Here is an 11,524-nt window from a genome sequence, read left to right as displayed (position 1 = left end):
CTGCAAAAATTCATATTTAAATTTAGGTTTGTATATTCTTGTGCCTTTCAATATCCTTTTTCAGAAGGAACATCTGACTTAAGGCTCTTTAATGAGACTTCCAAAAAGGCTTCTAAAGTAGTCTTCCAAAAATCAGATAACATGTACCAAAAAAAGGAAAAAAATCAAGTTTCTACATTATAATACACTACATTATTATTCCTTACAATTACAGTCAGTAAAAATTTAAATGCTATTGATTAGTTTTCTGTAATTTTAGAAGAGAAAGTGCTTCATGAAGTACAGCTACTACTTTTCTAGTCTTTGTGGATATCATTACAATAACAGAATTTCCAAATACAAAGGGGAATACAAAGAGAATTTAGGTTTAAAATAACAGGTTTGATAGCTGCATATTGCCTATTTCAGAATTATTTAGACTATTATTATTAATGATAATTTAGATTATTATTAATTATTAATTATTTATTATTTATTATTATTTATTTCAGAATTATTTTTAATTTAGATCTGGGGACCACTACTTTCGCTTTACAGTATTTTACATATATACAGAACTAAATTAAGAGAGGAGGCATGGCAGGAATAAAAATCCACAAATGTAGACGAGTGTGTGTGACAGTAGTATGAGAAGTTAATTTTAACATGCATAAAAAAAAATCAGACCTAGAAAAAAAAGGTGTCTCAGAAGCCCAGGAAAATGCTGCCCTAGCATTTGAACAAAGCTTTAATCTTAACATATCCAAGGTGGCAAATTCTCCCAAATAATGGGCCTAGAGAATGAAATTAGAATCACATGGATCTACAACTTTATGAAGTTAGATGCAAGTGACAATTAAAGGTAGGGTTAAACAGTTTAGTGAGGCTCTTTCTCAAACCTTGGCAGGCAATGTGGCTCAGTCCCTGTTCAACTGCAAATCCCAACCATCCTCACCACATAAACTCTCACTCTGTGCCCAGATTTGAGCTGAGCACAAGACAACCATTTCCTTCCAAGAGGAAACTCAGCTGAGTTGAGAGGATGATTTGCAATGGGATCCATGCCTTACCAATAGTCTTAGGGCACACAGTGCCATCCATGTTACCTACTGAATCAACACAAACTTGTTTCAGCTGGGGAAAAGGGCCTGATTCTAATGAGACATCAAGGACTCATACACATGGCATAATACAGCACTGCATCCATCCCTCTTACATTCCGAAGGACCAGCTTTCCCAGGATGGTGACATCTGTGCACACTTGCATAGCTTTTCTCCTATGGCCTACTCAAGCACATGCAGCAGAGTCAGGGATGGCAGAAATGGCAAGCAGTTGGTGAACTCAGAAGAGAGCTCATTGCCTCAAACAAGGCTGCCAACATGTTTTCCCCATGGTTTCCTAACTTGAACCCTCTCCATGTGGTCATGTGCTAGGTATGAAGCAGGGCACACCAAGCAGATTTGTGGGTGAGAAGATGCAAGAGCATAGGGGACAGGTACTGAGCCAGGCCTTGAGAACAAGGGATACACCCTGAGGACATAACCAGTCTGCCTTTAGCCAGTGCCTGCCTTGAACACAGTGGCATGGACAGCATCCCCATCCAGCTGCCCTAGAAGTCAGAAGTTAGCCCTGGAATGGGTCACATGATTGTATAGATATATCTTTGTCTTAATTTTGGATTGATAGCCCCAAGCACAAGTGTAAGGAACTCAGAACCTCCTTCACTACCTGTTCTTTCAGAGTACATGACAAAAATCATATGCCTTAACATGAGAGATATTGGAAGAAGGTTGTGGGGGATACAGAATAAGAACTGTCTATTTTTATTCTGGAAGTGGGCCATCCACCCATTTCTCCAAGAAAGTAATGCTTACTACAAGTGTAATCACTGCAACTGAATCATTATGTTGTCTGGATTTCTTTTTTTTTTCCTCTCCTCCTGCCTTGTTCAATACTCTGTCCTTGACAGTATATCTTTCCAAAGTCTATTTCACTGAATAGTCTTTAGACAGTTCTGGTACTTTTTAAATACCAGACTAAAAGTCAAGATAACAGATAGAAATCATATATAATGACAAGAGAACAGAATTAGTGGAAGCTCTCTAACAAAAGCGGTATTTAGAAAAGAAATTATTAATCAGTATCGGTTGGAATCTCCTATAATGAATAATTCAATATATAACTGGTAGGAGTATCACTAGCCTGTATCCCTATACATTTGGTTCATCTGAGAAAATCACAATGTAAATAGAAAGAGCACAGAAGCACTCTAAGGCCTCTGTAACAATGGGAAATTCTTTATTTAAATGATGGAATTAACATCAGCCTGAGGCTTTCCTGTGAATTTCTGATGTAAAGCTGCAATTTGCATATCTGTGAGTGTGTATGATATAGATTATCACATATAATCTCTGAATTTTTCCTGTGCAGATCTATGAGTAAGTAATAATGTATTGCCTATTTTGGATTTCTCTCTGTGCAAAGGAGCATTAACTTCTGAGTATACAAGAGTAATTTAAATTAGTGGTGTATAATATATGGGTGGACAACAGACTCTCCACAGTGGCTCTGCAGTGCTCCTGTGCAGAAGCAGCAACAGCCCAATCCAAACTGAGAGTCTGCACCCAAATACCTCCTTTCCCTGATTTCCCCTATCCCTGAAATTACCTGTTAGTACACGGTGGAGGACAACTATGCCTGTGGTGTTGCCTCCCTGAAACTCCAAGCAACAGCAAGCAAGCAGAACAAACCCACAAACTCACAGCATCCCATCCTTCCCAGTGACTGACAAAAAATGTCACCATCACCTGCACCCTGCCTCAGGCAAGTGCAGAAGAGAGCCATCACAGTCAGGTGACAAGCTCTACCTCTGACAGGGGAACCCAAAGATAGGGGCTAGGGGTCCTATTGCTCCTTTGGCATCATCTGACAAATGCAATGGGACAAGGCAGAAAATGGCCTCAGAGTACAGACTGTACAATCCTAGGTCATGCATTAGCAACTGTCTGATCATTTTGCTGGAGTGGTAACCTTACACTAGTGAGGAATTAACACCAAGGTGGAAGATAGGGATCTCCCCATATGTAGGAGGCAGTCTTCATACTCTAATCCACTCCTAACTAGGATTTGAACTGCTGGTAACATCTGCATCCCCACTAGTAATTCATCCAGCTGTCCATGCTCCCCTTTGTTTATGTGGTGCCCCACTCTGCTCATCTAATCCTGCACTGATAATGGGAATCATTATACAAATGAGAGGATATAGTACAGATGACAACATAATCTATCATTTCTTCCTATAACTGCAATGTTGTATGATATTCATGCAGGCAGATACAGAAAGAAAACCTTGACATATAAAGGGGCAGTACCACACTCACTTTGCCCATCTTTGAAAATAAACACAAAGAGTATGAAACGCAATTGCAAAAAAGTGTGAACATAATTGCAAAAAATTGTGCAGAATATTGGTGTTATTGCTCATAAACTTGACTTGTTTGACTTGCTCACAGACCATCGATTGGTCTATGAACTGCCACCAGTTTAAATGAAATAACTAATTTTTTCAGATATTAGAATTCTAGACTAGCTGAAGGATTTTCTATTGAAAAATTTTAACACCTGGAAGTGAATTTGGATTTTGCATTAATATTTCGCAGTTACATATTCAGGGATAATACTTAGGCTAATGAAATACAAATTTTCAAAAAAGAATAGAGAAGTAGAGTGTGTTTAAGACCTCACTTATGATATGGATGGACTAGTTTTTATGCCAGCTAGATAAGGTGTTCACTGAGAAGGAACTTACTTGAAGAAGATAACTAAAGATAAAATTTTTTCATAAAAAATTATAGCAAGGATCCTTACAGAGGTCAGTAAAAGGTACCAGGATCATATGACATTCCTAAAAGAGCCTTAAAGGAAGGTATTATGTGAACAAGTACTAGTGACACATTGACTATAATTTACAGAAATTGGGAAGAATATCCTCACTTTTATTGGTGTGGTAGACAACTGCAAACAGGGTGCATTAGCATATTGTGAAAACCTCCAATGAAACCTGCTGATAAAACCAGAGAGGGGTTTGATGCAGCTTTAGTAAGAAAATCATGCCCTAAAGATCTCCTTGAAGATGTTGAAGGTATGAGCAAGTATGAGTAAGCTTGAATAAAATGATTGAAGTTTCATAGGTCTTATCCAGGATTCCTTACCATTGCATTCAAAAGAAAGCAAACTCTTCTGGAATAAAAGGGAAGATGTAGGGATATACAAAGATAGAAAATAAAGAGTGTGAAAGGAAGGTTACCAGGGTGTGCCATGAGACTACACTGTCATCTATGCCCTGCACCATACTGCAAAAAAAAAAAAAAATGTTGAAATAAGGAAAATACCGAGATGACAAAGTCTGCAGAGACAGAAAGTTATTTACAGTAGTCAGAACCAACACTGTTTATAAAGTATGTCAGGGGAATGTGCAACTTAGTGATTGATCACATGACAGAATGTAATTAGAGATGCAACACCAATGCAAGAAAAAGGGAGGCATACACAAAAAATATTCTTAACTACACAGTTCTGGACTCTCTGTTATCTACTACCACTCGCAAAGACAGCAGTTCACAGTTTATTGCTCTGTACCAGGCAAAAAAAAAAAAAAAAAAAAAAAGCAAAAGTCACTATTAAGAAGGAAAAACAGCAAACCAAAGTAAACTCATTCTACTACCATTATATTTTTTTAGTTCATATCCTGGATACTCATGAGGTGCTAGTTGTCATGTTTCACAAACTGACCTTACCCCAAAACACTCCAAAAGTAATTTAAAGAAAAAAAAAGTAGAAAGAGGAAAAAAATACAAAAGGGTGGAGAATAACACAAGGAAACACATCAAACCCAGGATTTTTGGCCTGCAAAATAACCTGCTGAAGAAGGATGTAATGAAGATCTGTAAAATAATAAATGTTCTTGATAAGGTAACTAGGGAACCATGGTTCATTTTCACTCCTGGCAAAAGAATTAGGAATACCAAAGCAAATAATAACTTTGAAACAACAGAGTATTTTTTTAATACAATGCACAACTAAATACTGGAAGTTAATGTAAGATGAATTTATTAAACCCAACAGCTGTAACAAATGATTTTCCAAATATGATACATGGATCATAAATGAGTTAAGTCAGTAAATTATAGAAAATCAAAGGTTAAGTCAAGAGGATTATCACTCTGTGTTGTTCTCCTCCTTAATAAAAGCTCCATTTATTTTTCCACTGCCCAAAAGAGGTTAGACAGATCTTTGACAGGGCCCAGACATCATGGATCACCAAAAATGACCAACACTTTATACTGGCAACCACATCTCCCCCTTGTTCTTGATTCAAACTTGGTGCACTGGAAAAATAGAAGACCTAACTGCTTCAGTTTTCATCTGAATACTACAGTACATTTTGAAATACTAAAAAAAAAAAAAAAAAAAAAATTGCAAACACATTCAAACAAGTGTAAACAAAGAAAGCAGTGTAGATTTGCAGTGACTGAAGGGGACATGGTCACATACAATAGCATTACTCAAAAACACAGCTTTGCACTACCTCACCTGGGCTGCCATCCATTATGCATCCTGGGATGCATCCATGATGATGGAGACTCAGGAATGAGTACTGGAATGAGCAACAGATGAAAAACAAAAGTTAAATGCTTAGTTGCAAGGCTTTGTCTTTTGATAAAGTTGCTGGGAGGTCAGCCAAAAGAAATGAAAGAAAAGAAACAAGCAGCAAGCCAGAGGAGGTTCATATTTGGTAAAGAGGAAATGTGTCAATACAAGGGTTTGGAGGTGACTGTGCAGAAGCAGAAGTGTAAGTGAAATAGCTTATTTTGATGTGACAGCATTCTTGCTAGATTTAAAGCAATAAGTGAAGTGTTGCTAGAAGGTTTCTAATAAGCAATTTAAGAAGTCCCAAGAGCCTGAACAAAAGCTGTGTAATGAAGGGCATGAAGGGGATTCAAAGATGTTAAACAGGAAGGAAAACATACAGCACTATATATAGGAAGAGGCAATGAGAAGGGAGAAGTACAAGGAGCATTTGAACACAGTAATTTTAGGTTTTAGTTTTCTAGACTAGAACTTTTGCCATCTACAGCAGTGAAGGCAGGCCAGAGCAGAACAGAGTAACTCCAGAGTCATCAAGAGAAATTAAAACAGATTAGAAAAAATTAAGACAGAAGAGAAAAAACCAAAAAAGCAGCGATTACAGATAGAACAAAAGAGGGATTAGATATACTTTTTTTTTAAGCTTTATGTTTTATATATTTTATTTAAATGAAGCTTTGGGTATTTCTAATAAGAAAAGATGTTACTGAGGTAGCCAGAAATTACTTTTACCAAGGCTTGATGTTATTGCTAAAAGTTGCCAGAACTAGGAAGCTAAGGATAGTTAAGAATAGGAAAGCTGGGGTAGCAGCTGTAAACATCTGTAGTGTGAAGTAAAATCACATAATGATTGAACTCTATCAGGAGTTTCTAGAGGGCAGAGAGATATATAATTCTACACTAGAGGACAGAAATAGCCAGAGTACTAAATAACACAGCACATAATGTGATTAATGAGGCAAACATTTTAACAGGTTTGAGTTACTAATTGAAACCTTGCAAAAGACTGCACCCAAGAAACAAGTTCATTTGAAGTCATCCTTGTTTCATTTTCTAATTTTATGCAAGGACCGGAAATTATGCATTTGTGCAATGCCCAATAAACTTTTTTTTTAATATATTAACTAAGAGATAAAAAATGAAGAGGTTTTTCTGTCTGAAGTTTGTGAAGCAGCTGTTTACAGAGCGTTCTGAGGTTGAGAGAGGTTTCCTGGTATAAATCAAAGCCGGTCACATGCTATGTGGTATTTCCACTGTGTCCTTGATTATCTAAGAGCACAGCAAGTAATCAAGAGTATCTTTCTAGCTCAGCAGAAGCTATTTCCACTGACTTTCTCTGAAAAAGAGGCTCCACTTCAGCTGAAGTATCTGCTGCAGCTGGAAAAATTGAAGGCTTTCTATTTTCCCCTAGGGGCTATGTGGCTTGTGTCCATCAGTAACCCAGCACATTATTAGCTACAGAAGTATTTACCACTTATGGGAACCTGCTTTTCTTCTTCCTCCTCACTTACAAAATGCTGGGTTTTATATAACTGCTCACAGATTGAATTCACGCCGCCCTCGCTGTTAAAATCCCTTTGTAAACACACGCTACTGTCAAGAGCTGCGGGCGCGGCCACCAGCGCTGGAAGCGGCGGCTCCGCAGGGAGCTGGGAGGCACCTGAGGAAAAGCAGCTCACGGAATGCTGCTCTGCTTCTGGTGCTCCCCCTGCCCAGGCAATGCTTTCTCAGCTCACACGGGATGAGGCACCTTCTTGCCACCACCCCGCATTAGCTTCACAAAGGGGCCTCTTTCCCTAGTCCTGAGTTTCCCCTGAAGGACCAGAATGGTATAATTTGAAGTCCTTATCCTTCTTTTCCAGTCTTCCTAGTCTAGTGCGGCAAGGATACCTGTGTCTTTATCTCCTCTGGTATCTTCTCTGTTGAAAGTGAAAAAGGCATCCAATGCCAGACTGCAAACATCCAGAATTAGCTGTCCAACCATCATTAAGCACACAACATCCAGCCTGGAAATGCCTAACTACTAGAAACACAGAGCAGTTGCAAAACTTTCCTAGAAATATGTTACTATGCCTTAATTTTCCAACACCCAGGAGTGCTAACTCTCCAATCATACTGAATTTCATCTCCTAGTTTTCCCCGGGCATCGAGAAAGACGTTATTAGAAAATTTCGGTTTATACACATCATCAGAAATACAGTTATTTGAAGTTTTGCATAGATCAATTTATCATTTCAGGAAGAAGCATTACATAGGATAGTACCTTCCAAAACTTAAAAAAAAAAAAAAAAAAAAACAAAAAAAAAACACAAAGAAAAAAGAAACAAATTAAATTTTCCCATGAAAGCTACTTAATATAAAGAGTGCCATCTGCTGGCACTGTTGAAGTGAGGCGTTGCTCATAGGCATTGAGGTTCAATAAAGTTTTGCTATGCCCTGGTAAGGGCACATTTCGACTCTAAGCTGTTTCACACTTCCAGCTTTATTTATTCATGGTATTGCCTTCATGGAATAAAAGGGCAGTCAAGCACAGTGGTGTAGACAGCTCTTGTATGAACATGGGGAAGAAAAGCATCGTCTATTAATTCACATTTTTATATTCAAAGACTGTCTTTGTTATTTTGGGATTTCTGCATCTATTTTGCCTTCTTTATAATTAATAGATTTTTGAAACAATCATTTTGGACAACATGAAAATTAAAAATATAATATAAATTTCTAAAATATTGTGGGTGAGACTTTCAAAAGAACCTACTTCACCTTGTGCCAAATGTATTTGTGCAAATGTCAAACAGCTTCAAAAATCCAACTTGCAGGTCTCAGGTTGAGAAGCACATTACTGATAAAATACTATTGTATACCTGCTTGATCATATGAATTTTCTACAAAAGCATGTGGATCAAGCCTCCTAAAATGTTACATAAATGTCTTATAGTATTACTGCCTCCTCCATAACCAGGATAAAAAAATGATGCCTGCAATGAGATGTTCCCTGTGTCCCGGGTCCTGAGCTGTGTCAACAATGAGCTGAATAGTGAGAATAACTAGAGGGGATGAGGATGAAGGAAAAAGGGAGATAATGTACTACCTTGCAAAATACCCTTTTGTCTAAAACCAAATTTAAAGTAACATTTTAAAGTAACATTCCCCTTTATTAGCTCAGTAACTGCTTACTGAAGAAGTCTACTTTGCTCTTGAGTGTCAGCATTATTTTTAACATTTACACTTCATGCTGCCCTGATGAAGTTAAAAAAAAATATCTTAGAAAGACTACATCCTCTGTGGAGACAACAGAGATTGTTAATATTCTGAGACATTTGAGTTCAGTTTCTGATTTCCAGTATGTTCACAACACAAAGTATTTTATTGTCTTCCCTAAAAATTTCCATTTCGATTTCAACTCACTCCCACTCCCTCCTCTAACTTTTTTAGAGGCCATTACATTACAAACTGTACCAGATCAGTTCCTGAATATTTAAGATCCTTCCATCTCTCATACTGATAACAGCTATTCCATTTTGCTTTTCTTATAATGTTTTTTCACATCTGACTCTCTGTTTGACTTCCTCCACTTTGTTGTGCAGTTCCTATGAATTATTGAGGCAATTTCCAGTTAAATCTCTCTATCCAAATTAAGCACCCCTGTTTTTAACTACCCACTTTGCTATTATCCTCATAGCGTTTACTTCCTCTCTACTGTCCATTTTCTTAACAGTCAGATTAGCAAAAAGCCAAGAAGGTTGCTTTGCCAGGTACTAAATGAAGCAAATATCTCTGCATTGGTGCTTTCACAGGTCTGATGATACACACTATTTTCCTAAATATTTGCCCTCTAGGTCTAGAAAATAGAAGAATTCCAGCAAACCTCTTTGAACATCTTCTCCCATCTAGCACAACTCTTTGAGCTGCTCCAGCTAGTTTCTTATTCTTACAGTCAAATGAAGAACTGACGGTGAAAGGATTCCGCCCCAGCCCGTTTAGAATGACTCTCACACTCTCCCAGTCCCTCACAGCATTATACTTGGACAGATTTCACAAAAGACTGTTTTCCATTTCCATCCACTTTGATGGTCAGTGTCTTAATATTTTATAGCCAAAAAGTCATCTTTCAGAACAGCCTTTGGTTCCTGTGAAACTTTGGCCATCTTTCTTCCTTTTTGCTTTCTGCTTCGTCTTCTTTTCTTCTTCAGCCACTAGCCCCTGCTGTTACCATTTATTCAATCTCTTCCTTCTTGCTGCTCAATATTCTGTCTCTAGAGATTGCACCTCATCATTCCTTTCACCGAACTAACTCTTTCCACAGAGCAAACTCCTTCCACAGATTTCCTTCACATTCTGGTATTTTCCTCTGCCTTGTCTTCATTTTAATATATTTCTAGAGGTCTCCTTTTCATCTGGGGATCTGCCAATCAACTCATCTGCAACTACAGTTATGTTCATGCTCTTTCCTTTCATCTTATCTGTCACATTCAAATGCATTTCTGTATTCTACCCTCATTTCTAGCTGCATTTCAATCTCTCACATTTTTTTTACCTGAACATTATGAGATGACCCTTCATGCATATGTAAATTCTGTCAGAAACTCACTGAAGGATAACATACACTTACAGCTTCTGCATCCAGTCATCTTCATGGTTTCTGCCATATTTTGGTCTTCTCCACTGGTGCCCAAGCTACTACATTTTTTTCTTCCTTACTTTAGGTTAAAATTGAACAAATCATCTGCATACCAGTGACCTCCCCAAAATTCTTTTACTAGACTCATACCAGCCTCTAGTTGCTTTGATTCTGACACCTTCTTACCTACATTAGTCCACCACTTCATTTAGGGTTAACTCTGATCAAAGGCCATGATCAAAGACTTCCTCCTTGTGCTGTTTAAACTAAGCCATATGGCTTTGAAACACAGCTTATCTAGTCTTGTTTGAACTGGTTGTGCACTTCCATGCACAGCAATCATTTCCAATCATACTAAGAAATTCATGTGGATTTTCTGATGCACTTATGCCAAAGCTCACATTCCAGTTACCCCAGGCAGAGAAGCTGCCTGGTGCTTTGGAAGTCTGAACTGGAATTTTATAACTCCTCACTCATCTAGCAGTAAACACCTGAAAGAAGGTGGGTATGCTTTGCTTGTGAGGTAGAGTTTGTTGGAATTTCTGCTTTTTCAAAACTAAAACATCAAAGCAGAGTTCAAGCATGAAAAATGGACGGGGCTATGCTGCTGATAATTTGAGAAAAATATACCAAGACTCTAAAACCTCCCTAATGAATCTGCAGATATTGTTAAATACAGGGGAGGACTTAAAACAATATAATGCCTGTCTCAGTCCAGGCAGGGTGAGCTACTTAGATGTCCTCTGATGAAGCCAGTAATTTTCACTGAATAGTTTATTTGTGTCTAGACATTACTGATTCTTCCTCTCACCTCTTTTTATTCTCAAAGTAAAAATGTGAACCGAATTTTAAATTTGAACTTAACTCTGCAGAGGTAAAGGTGAAAAAAAGTGTATTTTGTTTTGCTTTAAAATGCCTAGAAACATTTTGGTTGCAATAGAAAAATCCTTTTCTGGAAAAAACACACCAGTATTCAAGATCTTAATCAACACTGCAATAGATTATAAGAATTTATAGGAAAGCCATGTCTGCAAAAAGAACCAAGAGTGAAAAATAGGACTGGATACACAACTCTTGATGAACTTTGAGTGTTTTTACATCTGAAGCTTAGACCATTAAATCATTGGATCAGAAATCATTATGCTGACTTCAGAACCCATAGCCTTTTCTTAGTTTTGGTGCTATCATTTTTTTTTTAATCTGGAGATTAAAGTGCTGTATGCTATACCCACCTTCTTCTGGAATTTCATTTTACAATAATGTACATATTATCATCTTTC

This window comes from Lonchura striata, chromosome 2, assembly GCF_050655825.1.
Source record: "Lonchura striata isolate lonStrDom1 chromosome 2, ASM5065582v1, whole genome shotgun sequence".
Lineage (NCBI taxonomy): Eukaryota > Metazoa > Chordata > Aves > Passeriformes > Estrildidae > Lonchura > Lonchura striata.
Note: the sequence above shows the minus strand (reverse complement) of the source record.